A 15005-nucleotide genomic window follows, 5' to 3' on the forward strand; every position below is an offset into this window, starting at 1 on the left:
AATATAAGACCCGGTCTTATTTTACTATGATATAAGACTGGGTATAATATAATATAATATAATATAATATAATATAATATAATATAATATACATGATATAATACCAGGTCTTATATTAATTTTTGCTCCAAAAGACACATTAGAACTGGTTGTCTGGCTACGTCTTACTTTCGGGGAAACACGGTATAAACACATGCAAGCTAAAGGTCTTTCTTGACCTGAAGTTGTTAGAGTTAAAATTCAAGCTCAGTGGAAAACATTGTTGATTAAGTTATTCCTCTCAAAAAATTACCTGAGATATCAACCTAGTCTTTTAATAACTACCTATATTAAGAATATCTACATTATATTAGATATAACCATATTAAATTAAATTGCAGAGCATAACTTTGTTATAATGACTGAATCATAAGTGAACAGACAGGGTGAAGACATGTAGTAAATAATTTTAGTTTAGTAAAATTGGGAAATGAGAATTAGAAAAGCAGTGTTTCTTGGGCCATCTGTGCAGATTTGAGAGTATTATTATATACAATCATGTTTTATAATTGTAGTTATTGAAGCAGTAATATATTGATATTAGCAAACTTAAGGTTAGAAAAATGTGCAACTCATGCAGTCACAGTATGACTAATTTCTTTTTTCTGTGTCTGTTTCCCTACTAGAGGTTTACATTTATGCTGAACTTTGGTCTGTGTTGGTTCAACCTGGTGTAGAAGACATATAACTATTACAGCCATAGTCTGAGGGTGAAACTTCTTTCTCTATTTCCATTATAATTGGATAAGCTCTATTTTTGTTGAATAGGAGTCCATTTTCACATGAAGCTGCAGTCTTTTCTTTCTTATCCTTTGCCAAAGAGCCATCTGCTATGGAATCATCTATTGAGAACACTCTTGATCTTGAGCCTGTGACAAATTTCCATAAGACTCTCCTCTGAGAAGGAACCTATGCTGCTCTACCTTTGTAGACCAATTGCAGGAAAAATATATGATAACAACAATGTCTCATATATAATGTTATAAATAACTGTTATTTGAAAAGGTCGTAGTAAATATAGTACTCTGTATGCAATCTGTCTTTTGCAATGGGTAAAAGCAAAAAGAAATCTGAAACTTGCTGTTAGTCCTTTTCTACTTTGCTCTTCACTGCACCTATATTTTGATAAAGTAATACATTGAATGAAGGACTTAAAAATTATATTTCTCTAGGACAGGTAGCCTTTTAACTGATGGTAGGATGCAACAAATGACCAGGGTTTTCGTACAATCCCCATATTCACTTGGTAGTAAAATCTGATATTATTAGATGTTTTATTTTTATTACATTTTAAATAAAAAGAAAATGGTTGATTTCGCTTGTTTTTATTGTTGTTTAAATAATAAAATGTAAAATTCTATTTCAATGAAAAATTTTAAGTCATAGATCATACACATACAGGTTTATGAGGAATAAATCTGCCATTTCTCCAGTAACAAGCCTTCAGAGTGCTCCTCAGACACTGATCATTATTTGTTCTACCTCTCTCGGCACATGACCTTTACAGACTTGTAAGCATTAACTCCCTCAGTGGCCTCCTACCCCTCACTTACATGCTCATCTGTGCTCATCCTAAACTCTTTTCCTTCAGTCCTAGAGGTGTTTCTTCTCTTAGTCAAGGCTAATTCCTTCTTAGTCACTTTTGATGTCATCTTCCTCCTAGGATTGTTCTTGTTCCCTCTTTTATGTTTTCAGCCACGATAGTCTGGTTTCTGCCTCCAACATGGCCACTGAAAATCATTGCTAAATCCAATGAATAATATTCTATTATCATTAAATTAATCTTTCAGCAGCATTTGTTCTTGAAATGACCACCTCTTCCTTCTTTGAATATTCTTTTTCTCTTGATTTTGAGATCGACTACTCTGGAATTCCTCCTACTTCTCTGAACACTTTTTAGCTGGCCTGCCTTTTAAATTTCAGAGTTCTTCATGGTGACCTCCCAGGCCTACATCTCTTTTTCTATCCTCTCTTCCTAAGTGATATCATCTACTCTAATGGCTTGAATTGCTCTCTATACACTGATGACTCCTAAATTTACAACTCTGCTAATCTATGATTCAAATGCCCTGTTGTGTATGTGGCACTGGGCCTAAATGTGGAAGACTTGCCATGTGGAAGACAGCCTTTTCCAAAAATGGCCGCAACAGTATTTCTCATCCATGCTCTTCATGCAATACAACTTTGACACCCTTCCCATAAAGAAGTGAAGCTATATGACTCCCCACCCTTGAAACTGGGTAGTTTTTATGGCTATTTTAACCAATAGAGTATGCAGGAAGTGGTGCTATGTGACTTCGGGAAATAGATCATAAAAGGCCTATCAGCCACTAAGTAAGCAATCACCATGTAAGCAGTTCAGCTGCCATACTGTGAGGAAGCCCAAACTAGCCCACTCAGAAAAACTGCATAGAGAGGCCCTGAGACCATATAAAAAGAGAAGGATGACTGGTGAGCCCTTAGCCTCTTCAGCCTCCTCTCCACATTCATGATCTCTTGCTGTATAAAAAATTACTCCAAAATGTAGTGGTTTAAAAGAGCAAGTATTTCTTACCTCACAGTTTCTGTGGCTCAGAAATTCAGGAGTAGCTGAACTGGGTGATTTGCTTAGGGACTCTCATGAGGTTGCAATCAAGATGTCAGCTGGGGCTTTAGTCATCTGAAGGCTTCATTGAGACTGGAAGATCTAGTTGGTTAGACCAAGATGGCTCCCTCACATGGTTGTTGGCAAGAGGCTTTATCCCCATTTATTGGCAGGAAGCTTCAGTTCCTACAATGTGGGACTTTTATAGGATTGCTTGAGTGTCCTCACAGCATGGCAACTGACTTTCCCAAGAGCAAGTCATCCAAGAGTGAGAACAAGGAGGAAGCTGCAATGTCTTTTATGACCTAGTTTCAGAGGTTATACACTGTCACTTTTAACTTATTCTATTCGTTAGAAGTGAGACACTAGAGCTGGCCCACACTCAAGGGGATAGGGATTTGGCTCCATCTTTTGAATGGATTTGTGGACACCCTCCATCCATTGTTACAGCTCCAGCCATTACCTGACTATAAAAGGCATGAGAGACCAACAGATAAGCTGGAACTGCTTATCCCAGCCTTTCCCAAAATCCTGACCCACAGAAACTATGAGCCATAATAAAAAGATTATTATTGTTTTTAAGTCACTATGTTTAAGAGTAATTAGTAGTCACTATGTTTTAAGTCACTATGTTTAGGAGTAATTATTTTTTCAGCACTAGCTAACCAGAACATGGAATCTTTTGGACTAAACCTGCAAGAAAGTATTCACTTCTTCTCTGGGATCCCCACAAATTTGTTTACGGTTTCTATTCCATTTTCTCCCCATAACCTAGGATTTTGACTCCAAGAAGGGTGTGGCAGGCATACGGGGTACTGTTCTCAGGTACCTACTAGCACTAGTTTGTAAGCTGTTCAAACTTTGTGTTTCCTTTTGGATGTATAAACTGCTCTCATATCAGAATTCTCTCTGTGCTCTGGTCCATGATATGAACTCTGACCTAGGTGGTCCAGGCCCTTTTCTTAGTTTTTAAATCAAAGTTTTTAGAAAACCCCAAACTTTTTATATCTTTATAGTTTCTGGCTCTCAATTTCAATATTATTGCATAATTTTATAAAAATCCATTCAAAAATTTAATGTACTTTTTTGTTCTAACCTGTGTGTATGTTCTTCCTCTGAGGCAGTGTATCAAAAACTATCAAAGCTACCTTTTTGGTAGGGGAAGAATAACAGGTATGAGATAGTGCTGAGGGAACAGCAAGCCATTAATAGGTCAAAAATATTATTATACTAAAGGAATAATTGACATATAGCATTTGTATTAAGTGACGTTTCATTTTCCATAATTAGTATAAGTTTGCACAAAATATGTATACAGGTTATACTTCATTATTTTACTCTTGTGACAGATTTTGAAATTTTGGAGATATGGAATAGATAGATACCCAGAATTGGAATTCCAATTTACACCTGTACCATAGGTAATGGAGATTGGAGGAAACATGTACCTGGAAATTAACAATAGTTCTAAGAAACAAGCAACTCATCAGAATGCATTCTGAAGACTACAAAGATTCCTCTGGGTCTCAAAAGGCTGGAAGTGGGGTATCCACCTGAGTCCTTTCCAGCAATGGAGAAGACAGTGGTAATAGGGTATAGAAATGGTAATAGGCACAACACAGGAGATAAAGCTATTAACAAGATTAGGATTTGGGAAATTTTTTATGTGAGAGCTGAAAACAATTTGTTACATATTTCTTTTTAAAAGATTTTTATTAAAAAATAGCTAACATACAATATTATGTTAGTTTCAGGGGTACACCATAGTTGTTCAACATTTGTATACCTAAAGAAGTGATCAACATGATAAATCCAGCAACCACGTGACACCGTACCATGCTATCACAATATTATTGACTATATTCCCCACGCTGTACATTACATCCCCATGACTTATTTGTTTTATACCTGGAAATGTGGACCTTTTATTCCCCTTCATCTTTCTGCCCCCCCTTTTAATTTTTCAATTACAGTTGATGTTCAATATTATTTTATATTAATTTCAGGTGTAAAGCACAGTGGTTAGACACATAATTTAAGAAGTGATCCCCCTGACTAGTTTAGCACCTACCTAACAGTATACATAGTTATTACCATATCATTGACTATTTTGTAGCTACCAATTTGTACTTCTTAATGCCTTCACCTTTTTCACCCTGACCCTCAACTCTCTCCCATCAATCACTCCCAACAAATCTAGTACCATCTGACACCATACATAGTTATTACAATATTATTGACTATATTCCTTATGCTATATCCTACATCCCCATAACTACTTTATAACAACCAATTTGTATTTTTTAATCTCCTTCCTTTTTTCCTCCCACAAAAGCTTTTCTGTATCTATGAGTTTGTTTCTGTTTTATTAATTTTGTTATTTAGATTCCACATATAAGCAAAATCATATTGCATCTCTCTTTCTCTCTGAAATTCCGCGCAGTACAATACCCTCCAGGTCCGTTCATACCACCTCAGATGGTAAGAACCCATTCCCTTCCATGGCTGAGCAGTATTCCGTTGTATAATTGTACTGCCTCCTCTTTTTCCATTCTTCCATCGACGGACACCCAGGCTGCCTCCACATCTTGGCCATTGTAAACAATGCTGCAATGAACATATGGATGCCCATGTTCCCTTGAAGCAGCATTTTGTTTTTCTTTGGATAAGTACCTAGAAGTGGGATTACTGGGTCCTTCTTTTGTCTCTTCTTATAGCCTTTGTTTTAAAGTTTATTTTGTCTGGTAAAAGTATTGCTACTCCAGATTTTTGTTGTTGTTGTTCCTATTTTCATGAAATATCTTTTTCTATCCCTTTACTTTTGTGTCTTTCAATCTGAAGTGAGGCTGTCATAGGCAGCATATGTAAGGATTTTATTTCCTTATCCATTCAGCCTCCCATGTCTTTTGATTGGAGCATTTAATCCATTAACATTGCAAGTAATTGTTGATAGATATGTAGCTATTGCCATTTTATTATTCATAAATTTGATTTTTTTTAATCTTAAAGGATTCCTTCTAAAACATTCCTTGTAAATACTGGTTTGGTGGTGATGAATTCTTAGCTTTTTCTTGTCTGGGAAGCTCTTTATCTGTCCTTTGATTTTTAAGTGATAGCTTTGCTGGGTGGAGTATTTTTGGTTGTAGGTCCTCAATTTTCATCACTTTGAATATTTCTTGACAATCCCTTCTGGCCTGCAAAGATTCTTTTGAAAAATCAGCTCACTGTCCCTTGTAGGCAACTAACTGCCTTTCTCTTGATGCTTTTATGATTCTCTCTTTGTCTTCAACCTTTGTCATTTTAATTATGTGTCCTGGTGTGGGCCTCTTTGGGTTCATCCTGTTTGGGACTCTCTGCACTTCCTGGGCTTGTATGTCTATTTCCTTTGCCAGATTGGGAAAATTTTCAGTTATTTCTTCTAATAGGTTCTCAATCCCTTGCTTTCTCTCTTGTCCTTCTGGCACCCCTATGATGCAAATGTTGTTATGTTTGACTTGATGTTGTCCCAGAGGTCTCTTAAACTATCCTCATTTGTTTTTGCATTCTCTCTCTTTTTTTTTTTTGCTGTTCTGATTGGGTGTTTTATATTACCTTGTCTACCGAATCACTGATGTGATCCTCTGCCCCATCTAATCTGCTGGTGATTCCTTCTAGTGCATTCTTCATTTCAGTAATTGTATTCTTCACTTCTGACTGGTTCTCTTTTATGTTCTGTGTCCTTTTTTACGCTTGCTGTATCTGATGTTCTCACTAAGTTCCTTGAGTGTCCTTATAACTAATATTGGGGAACAGTGTGTTTTTCCAGGACCCATCAGCTCCAAGTCAAGTCATTGTTTTCAATTTAATTGTGGAGGGCGCAGCTCACTGGCCTATGTGGAAATCGAACCTGTGACCTTGGTGTTATGAGTACTGCACTCTAACCTCCTGGCCAACCGACCGCCCCAATATAACTATTGTTTTGAACTCTGTATCTGGTATGTTGCTTGCCTCCATTTCATTTAGTTCTTTTTCTGGAATTTTCTCCTGTTCTTTTCATTTAGGACACATTTCTTTGTTTTCTCTGTTACATATCACCTTCAACATATTTTAAAATATAGATGTTACAAGCACTTGCAAACCACAGTGTGTATAGAAAAGAAATGAGTGTAATAGATATTCCCATATTTATTGTATTATTATATTATGAAATATTCATAGAAATTACCTGAATTATACATGTCAGTCATTAGTAACATAGAGATTACCTGAATATCTAGGAAGAAAATTGAAATACCCACCAGTAGGTCAAATAGGAGTCTTGTGTTTCTTAGTTGACCAGGCATTTTCAACATCTGTTCTCCCACAGCTTACATAGGAAGGACAGAATTTACTTGTTCAACAAGGAATTTATTCTAAGAGGGCCTTCTTATATTGTACATGGTTAACATCTAAAAAGTCACTTTCTGTGAAAAATTATATACGGAAGCTTACTTAGGTCTTCTCGATTACTCTTGGTTTAGGTTTATTTGGTTCTAAATAAACTTTCTCCATGAGAACTTTTACTGGTGAAGAGTCTATTCAGCAATGAATTATTTTGTCATCAGGCATGTTGCAATCTGTCAGAGTGCACAGTTGTCCATTTGCTGTGCTGTTTCCACCAAAATGATAAACTATAGTCCATTTGGACTTTTTTGGAAAGACAGAAATTGGCCAGTTCATCTTGTTTCCTTTACTGATGTCTCAGTGTCAGCACACAAAATGTGACTCAGAAGAAATTTAGATGAAATTCTTAAAATCTGTGGTGGTTACATTTAGCCTACATTTCAGTTAAGAAAGTGATTCATGCTTCATGTCTATTTTCAGTTGCTAAAACTAACACTATGCTAAGCCTAACTAAAAGCTCTCTCAAATTGCTAACTTTATGCTTCCTATAAGAAGCATAATTAGGAACTCTACACTGATGTAAAAAAAGAAGCCTTTTTTTTTTTTTTTTTTTTTTTTTTTAGTTAAAAAACACACAAAATTGCATAATCCTGCATCTAACACCCTTGTTTGTGTAAAAGTTGTGGGTTTTAAAAGGAATTGTGGCAGTACTCGCATATCAGCTAGGGCCTCATATCTCCTATCTCATGAAATCAATGTAAGATTTCCTCAAATGGCCAATTCCAAAGTCTAGTTATGTTTGAGCTTTTCATAATCTTCCTCAGGGTTTTACACTATTTTGACACTCTCTTCCTCTATTTCTTGCATCCAGGCATATGCTCTATTTTGCTTTGAAGAATGAAGTTTCTTCATCAGTAACCACAGGCATTCCTGCATTCCAAGAATATAGAGGCTTTATGGGTGAGTTAAAGTTTCAGGGAAGAGTCATAGCCTTCCACCATTTTCCTGGCTTCTTTCTTTCCTTTTCTCTTCTCCTCTCAGGAATAAAACCAATTCCTCTTCTTGTCTTATGTATAGCATTTTAGCAGGCTAATGTCTTACTTATGGTAGAGACTACTATTGAATCCCATATTTGTTCTTCCCTTCTTCTATAGTAATATGGTAGAATATTTGAGTGCCAAGAAAACGTTACATTTCATTAGCTTCCTGTGCAGCCTGGTATAATTGCATGACTATCACTCTAGCCAACGTGATGTAAGCAGAACTTGTATGTACAACAGCTGGGTTTTTCCCAAAGGAATGAGCCTGCCCTCCTTTCCACGTTTCCCTCTTCCTTCTGGCTGGAATGTGGATGTGGTGGTGATGAACCATGTTGAACTATGCAAATTAGGGCAACAGGAATAATGAAGCAACAAGATGGACGGACATGATGGAGTCCCTATGCCTGTCCTGGATTGATCATGCCCTCAATGTTACATGAGATAGAGGGAAACTTTCATTTTCTTAAGCCATTTATATTTTGGGTTTCTGTTTCTGCAGTTGAGTCTATATCCTAATCCATGCAATGCCCTTGAGGCTCTCACTCTTCAAACCAAGGCATTTCTTGAGAATACTATGCACTTTCTAAGAGGAATTCTGGAAAAAAAATTTTCTCCCCCTCTTCATATTTATATATGAAACTTTCTGAAGGGGAAGGTGAGTGACATTTCCTTAAGCAGAGATGTGACAGTAAAGGCAGTTCAGGCAGAGGAAATTTCGTGAGGGAAATATTCAGGAAAGTGCAAAGCATTACTCGGAAATAAACCATGTTATTTAGGTAGAGCATAGGGGAATTCTGGAAAACAAAGTTGGAAATGTGACTTGAATGGTGTAAAATAATGGAGGGGTGTATGCTAGTCTTTGCTGTTTGTTGTGTAAGAAAACACTCCAACCTTTAGTATCTTAAAACAATTATTAGTTCACTATGTAATGGATTGGCAATTGGGCCTGATAGCAGTTGGTCAGTTCTTCTGCTGTTTCACCTGGTTTACTTATTTAGCTGAAGTCAGCTGGAAAACAACTGGGATTGGATGGCCTCATTCACGTGTCTAGTTGATAGGTTGATGGCTGGTGTGGCTCAATTCTCCTCCATGTTGTCACTTCAGTTGTCTGGCTTGGGCTTGTTCATATGGCAGCAATGTTCCAAGTGTAGCAAAGAAGGCAAGACTCAATGTTCATGCACTTTTTAAGCCTCTAGTGGTTTCTCATTAGTAAGTCACTGACCAAGCCCATGTATGAGTTGGAAGGAGACGTCACCTCTTGACAGGGAAAATTGTAAAGTATCAGGGGACAATATTTTGCAATCTTCTAGGTCCTTGGATTTTAAGCTAAGAAATTTATATTTTTCATTGGTAGACAGTGAGGAAGGGCACAGACTTAGAGATCAACTTTAGATGTAGCCAAGAACTGTCTTTTTAAAAAATAGACTTTAATTTTTTTAGAGCAGTTTTAGATTTATAGAAAAATGGAGAAGATATATAGAGTCCCTATGTACCCTATAGTGAGTATCCCTTGTTATTAACGTCTTTCATTAATATGGAATATTATAATTAATGAACCTATATTGATACAATATTATTAGCTAAAGTCCACACTTTATTTAGATTTCTCTAGTGTTTACTTAAGGTACTTTTCCTGTTCCAGAATCCCATCAGGATACCTTATTAACATTTAGTTGTGGTGTCTCCTTAGAATCCTCTTGGTTGTGAATTTTTCTCATTTCCTTGTTTTTGACGATCTGTACTGTTTTGAGTAGTTCCGGTCAGATGTTATGTACAACAACCTCTACTGGAATTTGATGTTTTTCTTATGATTAGACTTAAGTTACAGGTTTTGGGAAGGAAGACCACAGAGGTAAAGGGCCAGTTTCACCATATCATATCAAAAGTACATACTGTCCACATTCTTCCCACTGTGAATGTGACTCTTGATCACTTGGCTGAGGTACTTTTTGTCAGGGTTCTGCACTCTAAAGTTACTCTCCTGCCAACACCCCCACCCCCACCTCTGACATACTCTTTGGAAAGAAGTCACTATGCTCAGCCCACACTTAAGGAGTGGGCATTTTTCTCTCCCTTCTTGAGGGTGGAGTGTCTACATAAATTATTTGGATGTACTTTGCATGGGAGATCTATTTCTTCTTCCCCATTTATTAATTTATTCTTTTTTTTTTGGATCAGTATGGACTCACGGGTATTTATAACCCATACTTTGGGTTACAATCCAGTACTACTTTTTATTTTATTGGTCAAATTGTTCCAGCTTTGATGACTAGAAGCTGTTTCAGTTGGCTCTTGTGCCTCTTTGATATACTCCCACCAATCATAGCCAAAGTAGCCTAGAAAGCCTGACTATACAAGTATAGGCAGCAGGTGGCACAAGGCATGGAAAGCAAAAAGGGGAAGTTGCATGAGGACAGCTAAAGGGCAGTGGGAAGTAAGGAAAGACATAACCCTTTTTTTCTCATATGAATTGGAGAAAATAAGAAGTATCTTGTAATAACGGGTTTCATGGTTAAATATATCATCAGAGAAAAGCCAGATGTGGACTATATTATCACAACCAAAAAAAAAATCTTTTAAGAAAAGTTCGAGGATGCAGAGAGTCTTTACAGTTGAACAGAGATGCAATAGAATGCAAAGAGGGAGGGAGAAAGGTGGAGATTTAGTTTCATGAATCAGAAGTGTACATATTTATAAGATGTTACCATATCTCAGAATGAGCCCCAGACTGGAGATTTGATAGTTAACCAAATGATTAATGCTGTCTTCTGACAAATGGCAAATTAGTAACTAATAATTGCTCGCTCAAAAAATTATCTGAGATAAGAGTGAATGAAGAATTTGAGCTGTCAATACTTAGATGAGCTGTTGACAAAAATGGAATATCAAATTAGAACCACGATCTTGCAGAATTCATTTAGAGAATACTGGAAACACTGGCACTTTAAATATTCATGTGGAAAAGTCATAATGCAAATGAATTTTTATAGTATGTGAAAAAATTATGATATATGGACTATATCATTATACTTTCTTAGGTTAGGGAGAAGGAAATATAATGGTTTTCTCTTTCTCCCACAATACTCTTTACATTCCCAAAACATTTTGTTTCCCATCCCTCATATTGGGTTTTCATTAGAGGAAAAATGGAAGGTGGGAAGAATGTTCTGAAAAGCAGAGACAGATTTAAATTGAAGAAAAAGAATACTCTCCCTTACTTTTTTTTTAAAGCCAGTGTTGGGACTGAGATCACTTTTTTTTTTTTTTTTAAAGATTTCTAGGTGAGGCTGTCTTTTGTTTTTTTTTTTTTTTTTTTTTTTTTTTTTTATTGGGGAAGAGGATCAGGACTTTATTGGGGAACAGTGTGTACTTCCAGGACTTTTTTCCAAGTCAAGTTGTTCTTTCAATTTTAGTTGTGGAGGGTGCCATTCAGCTTCAAGTTGTTGTCCTTTCAGTCTTTGTTGTGGAGGGCGCAGCTCAGCTCCAGGTCCAGGTGCCGTTTTCTAGTTGCAGGGGGCACAGCCTACCATCCCTTGCGGGAATCGAACCTGCAACCTTATGGTTGAGAGCCCTCACTCCAACCAACAGCCATTCGGGAGGCAGCTCAGCTCAAGGTGCCATGTTCAATCTTTAGTTGCAGGGGGCGCTGCCCACCATCCCTTGTGGGACTCGAGGACTCGAACTGGCAACCTTGTGGTTGAGAGCCCACTGGCCCATGTGGGAATCGAACCGGCAGCCTTTGAAGTTAGGGGCATGGAGCTCTAACAGCCTGAGCCACTGGACTGGCCCCCTCCCTTACTTCTCATCTCTCACCCTCCCACACCCCCTGCCATCCCCAGCCTCTCCCTACCATCACTGGAGACCTGAATTTGGACAACTGAAACCCAAAGAGATCAAAGATCTCCATGTGCCTGCTTTGAACAACGCAATGAGAATAGAATCAGAAACTGGATTTAAATTCATCTGTGAAGACAGAAACATCTGACATTTTTGACATAAAGAACTAGAAAACTTTAAAGGACCCAAAATAATGTAACAGAATTATCTCCCTCAGGGAAAAATCTTTATAAATCTGGGCCAGAACTTTGAATCTGTTATTTAATGCTACCTTCTCTTACTTACTGGTTACCTGTCTTTGGACAAGTTAATTCACACTAGGAAGTTTCTTTTTTCATAGGGTTTTGAAGACTTAAATATAATTTATGTATATAGGTTTTTCTTTCTAGTTTTGTTTTATTTTTATTCAAAATAGAATCAATTTTAATTTTAGAGAAAAGTAGAGAGTACAGTATAATTAGCTTTTTTTCATAAGCCATTTGAGAGCAAGTTACTGACATGATGCACCTGTGAATACGTTTCTGTGTATTTACTACGGTGACATTTCCTACATAATCATAATCAATGTATTACTACCATCTAATCTTTAGATCTCATTCAGATTTCACCATTTGTCTCAATATGTCCTTTACAGAAAAAGAATGCAGTCCAGAATCAAGTGTTGCATTTGGTTGTCATCTCTCTTTAGTCTTTTTCAGTATGGAAGAGTTCCTTGGTATTTCCTTGACTTTCATGACCTCCCTTCCTCCCTCTCTCCTTCTCTCCCTCCCTTTCTTCCTTCCTTTTTTTTTCTTCTCCTCTCTCTCTCTCTCTCTCTCTCCCTCTCTCTCTCTGAATCATGGATTCTATAGATTGCAAAATAAAATCTAAAAAGTTATTTATAAAATAAATAAGAGAATAAGCAAACAAACGTCTTATTTCAGGCTCACCTTGTACTTTCTCTGCCCCTGCCCCTTGAATCAGATATTTCTCTACAAAGCTCCAGTTCCTTTTCAATGGAGAGCAGTATTTAGAAATCAAGAATTGGGTACTGGCTGTGGTGATTATTATTGGAATGCTGCTGTTCCCAGGGCTCTCAGTGGACAGAAATTTATACATGTCTTCACAGAGAGACATGTACAAGAATAGTTATGCAGCTTTATTCACAAAAGCTCAACGCTGGAAACAGCACGAATGTATACCAACAGGAGAGTGCATGAACATCACCGCATATTCATACACTGGAATACTGTTTAGTACAAATTTAAAAAATAGAACAAATGATATATGCTATCACATGGATGAATCTCAAAAACATTGAGATGAAAGAATCTAGACACAGACGAGAACACTCTATGAATCCATGTATGTGAAGCTCAAGAACAGGCAAAACTAACCTGTGGCAGTCAACCAGAACAGTGCTTGCCTATGAGGATCAGAATTAAGCAGGAGACACAAAGTAATTTGCTACCATTATGGAAATACTTAATCTCTTAATTGTAGGCAGTATACCTGTTGAATTGTACATGTAAGATTTTTACATTTCACTGCATGTTAATTTTAACTTAGTTAAACAACAACAACAAAAAACATAAGTGGTGGGCTGATCCAGCTCGGCAGAGAGGCTTTTGTGCATTGTCTTGCCCTTTCTTCCTGGCAACCATTATGTAACTTTGAGTATGGATCCCATGTGATATGGATGGCAGAATAAAAATATAGAGTGTAAATTCCTCATGACTTTGTAGGACCACATAGCATTCCTGAACTGTGTACCTCCAGAATGTGTGTGTGTGTGTGTGTGAGAGAGAGAGAGAGAGAGAGAGAGAGAGAGAGAGAGAGAGAGCTTGAGATCCTAATGGATTTAAGCCATTATAGTTGAGTCTCAGTTTTAGCACCCCAAACCATTTCCCAACTGATACACTTCCCCTAATCTCTTTTTCTTTCATCTTGTTTGGTTAGGAGTACAGTATTTCTAAACCTAAATGTATCATCAGTCCAGAGGGAGAATTAAGTAGTTATTTCACATGACAGTAATTGCCTGTTCCTAAAGCATGTTCCAATGAATACTAATATTATAAAAAAATTTCATCTTTAAATAAACAAAATCAGTCTTTTATGTATGACTAATTATAAATTATTGAGAATGGTAAATTCCCACTAGAGGAATACATTGCACTCATTTCTCAAATATTTTTTGGCCTCTGAAGCTTTTTTCCAGTAGTGCATTAGGCTGAATCAGAATATAATTTTGGAAACATCACCCTAGGCCAAGTGTGGGACTTGCAATGAAATCTTAACTGTAAACAACACTTCCCATTGGGATTTTCCATCTTCCCTTCCCACCTCTGCTCACTTCAGTAGGGTACGTAACTTGCTTCAATTTGCTGTCATAGATCAGTCATGTACAGAGGGTGCCAAAAATATGTATACACATTTTAAGAAAGGAAGAAACTGTATTAAAGTTATAATAATATGTACCGATAATGAAAGATGAATATAAGTCATGTGTGTACTTCTTTTTGGAACCCCTGGTATTTCCTAATTTGGAAGAACTTTAGAAAAGCTGCCTAAGACTGAGAGTATTTGAATTTTTACAGATCTCCTAATGCAGTGGTCTGACATCTTTGTCCTGCCTGTTTTGCCTTTCCCTTTCGTCCCTTATCCCTGAAGATCTGGGCCTCTGATCTTCCTCTCGCGTCCAGGGCTGCAGCAGTAAATACCGTGTGTGTGCACATCAAAACCCCTGTAGACGCTATTCATTTCGACAATGATATGGAAGGTGCTCCCTGGAATGTCCAATGGGGCAGACCTAGTCCTACTCTGACTCTTTTGGTTCCTGCCTCACCCATTTTCTGATGGACTCTGTGTTCTAGGTTTTACTATTCAAGAATTGTGACTTCTTTCACTTTTCTAGTTTCTAATTCTTCTTGGTTTTCATACTTTTACTTTCACCTTGCATATGTTTTTGAACTTCTGACCTATTGGTCTGGGAACTGACTATGGATAAAATACACTGGTATTCCACATCCAAATACTAACACTTCTCAATTGTCTTCCTTTCCCTTACAAATGTTCTTCACCTTAAAACAGTCTTTTGTCCGGATGACACTTTGGAGATATGTGAAGGAAAGCTAAAGAAGGAGGAATGTTTGAAATTCAAGATT

This window comes from Rhinolophus hipposideros (genome assembly GCF_964194185.1).
Source record: "Rhinolophus hipposideros genome assembly, chromosome: 18".
In the NCBI taxonomy this organism is placed as follows: domain Eukaryota; kingdom Metazoa; phylum Chordata; class Mammalia; order Chiroptera; family Rhinolophidae; genus Rhinolophus; species Rhinolophus hipposideros.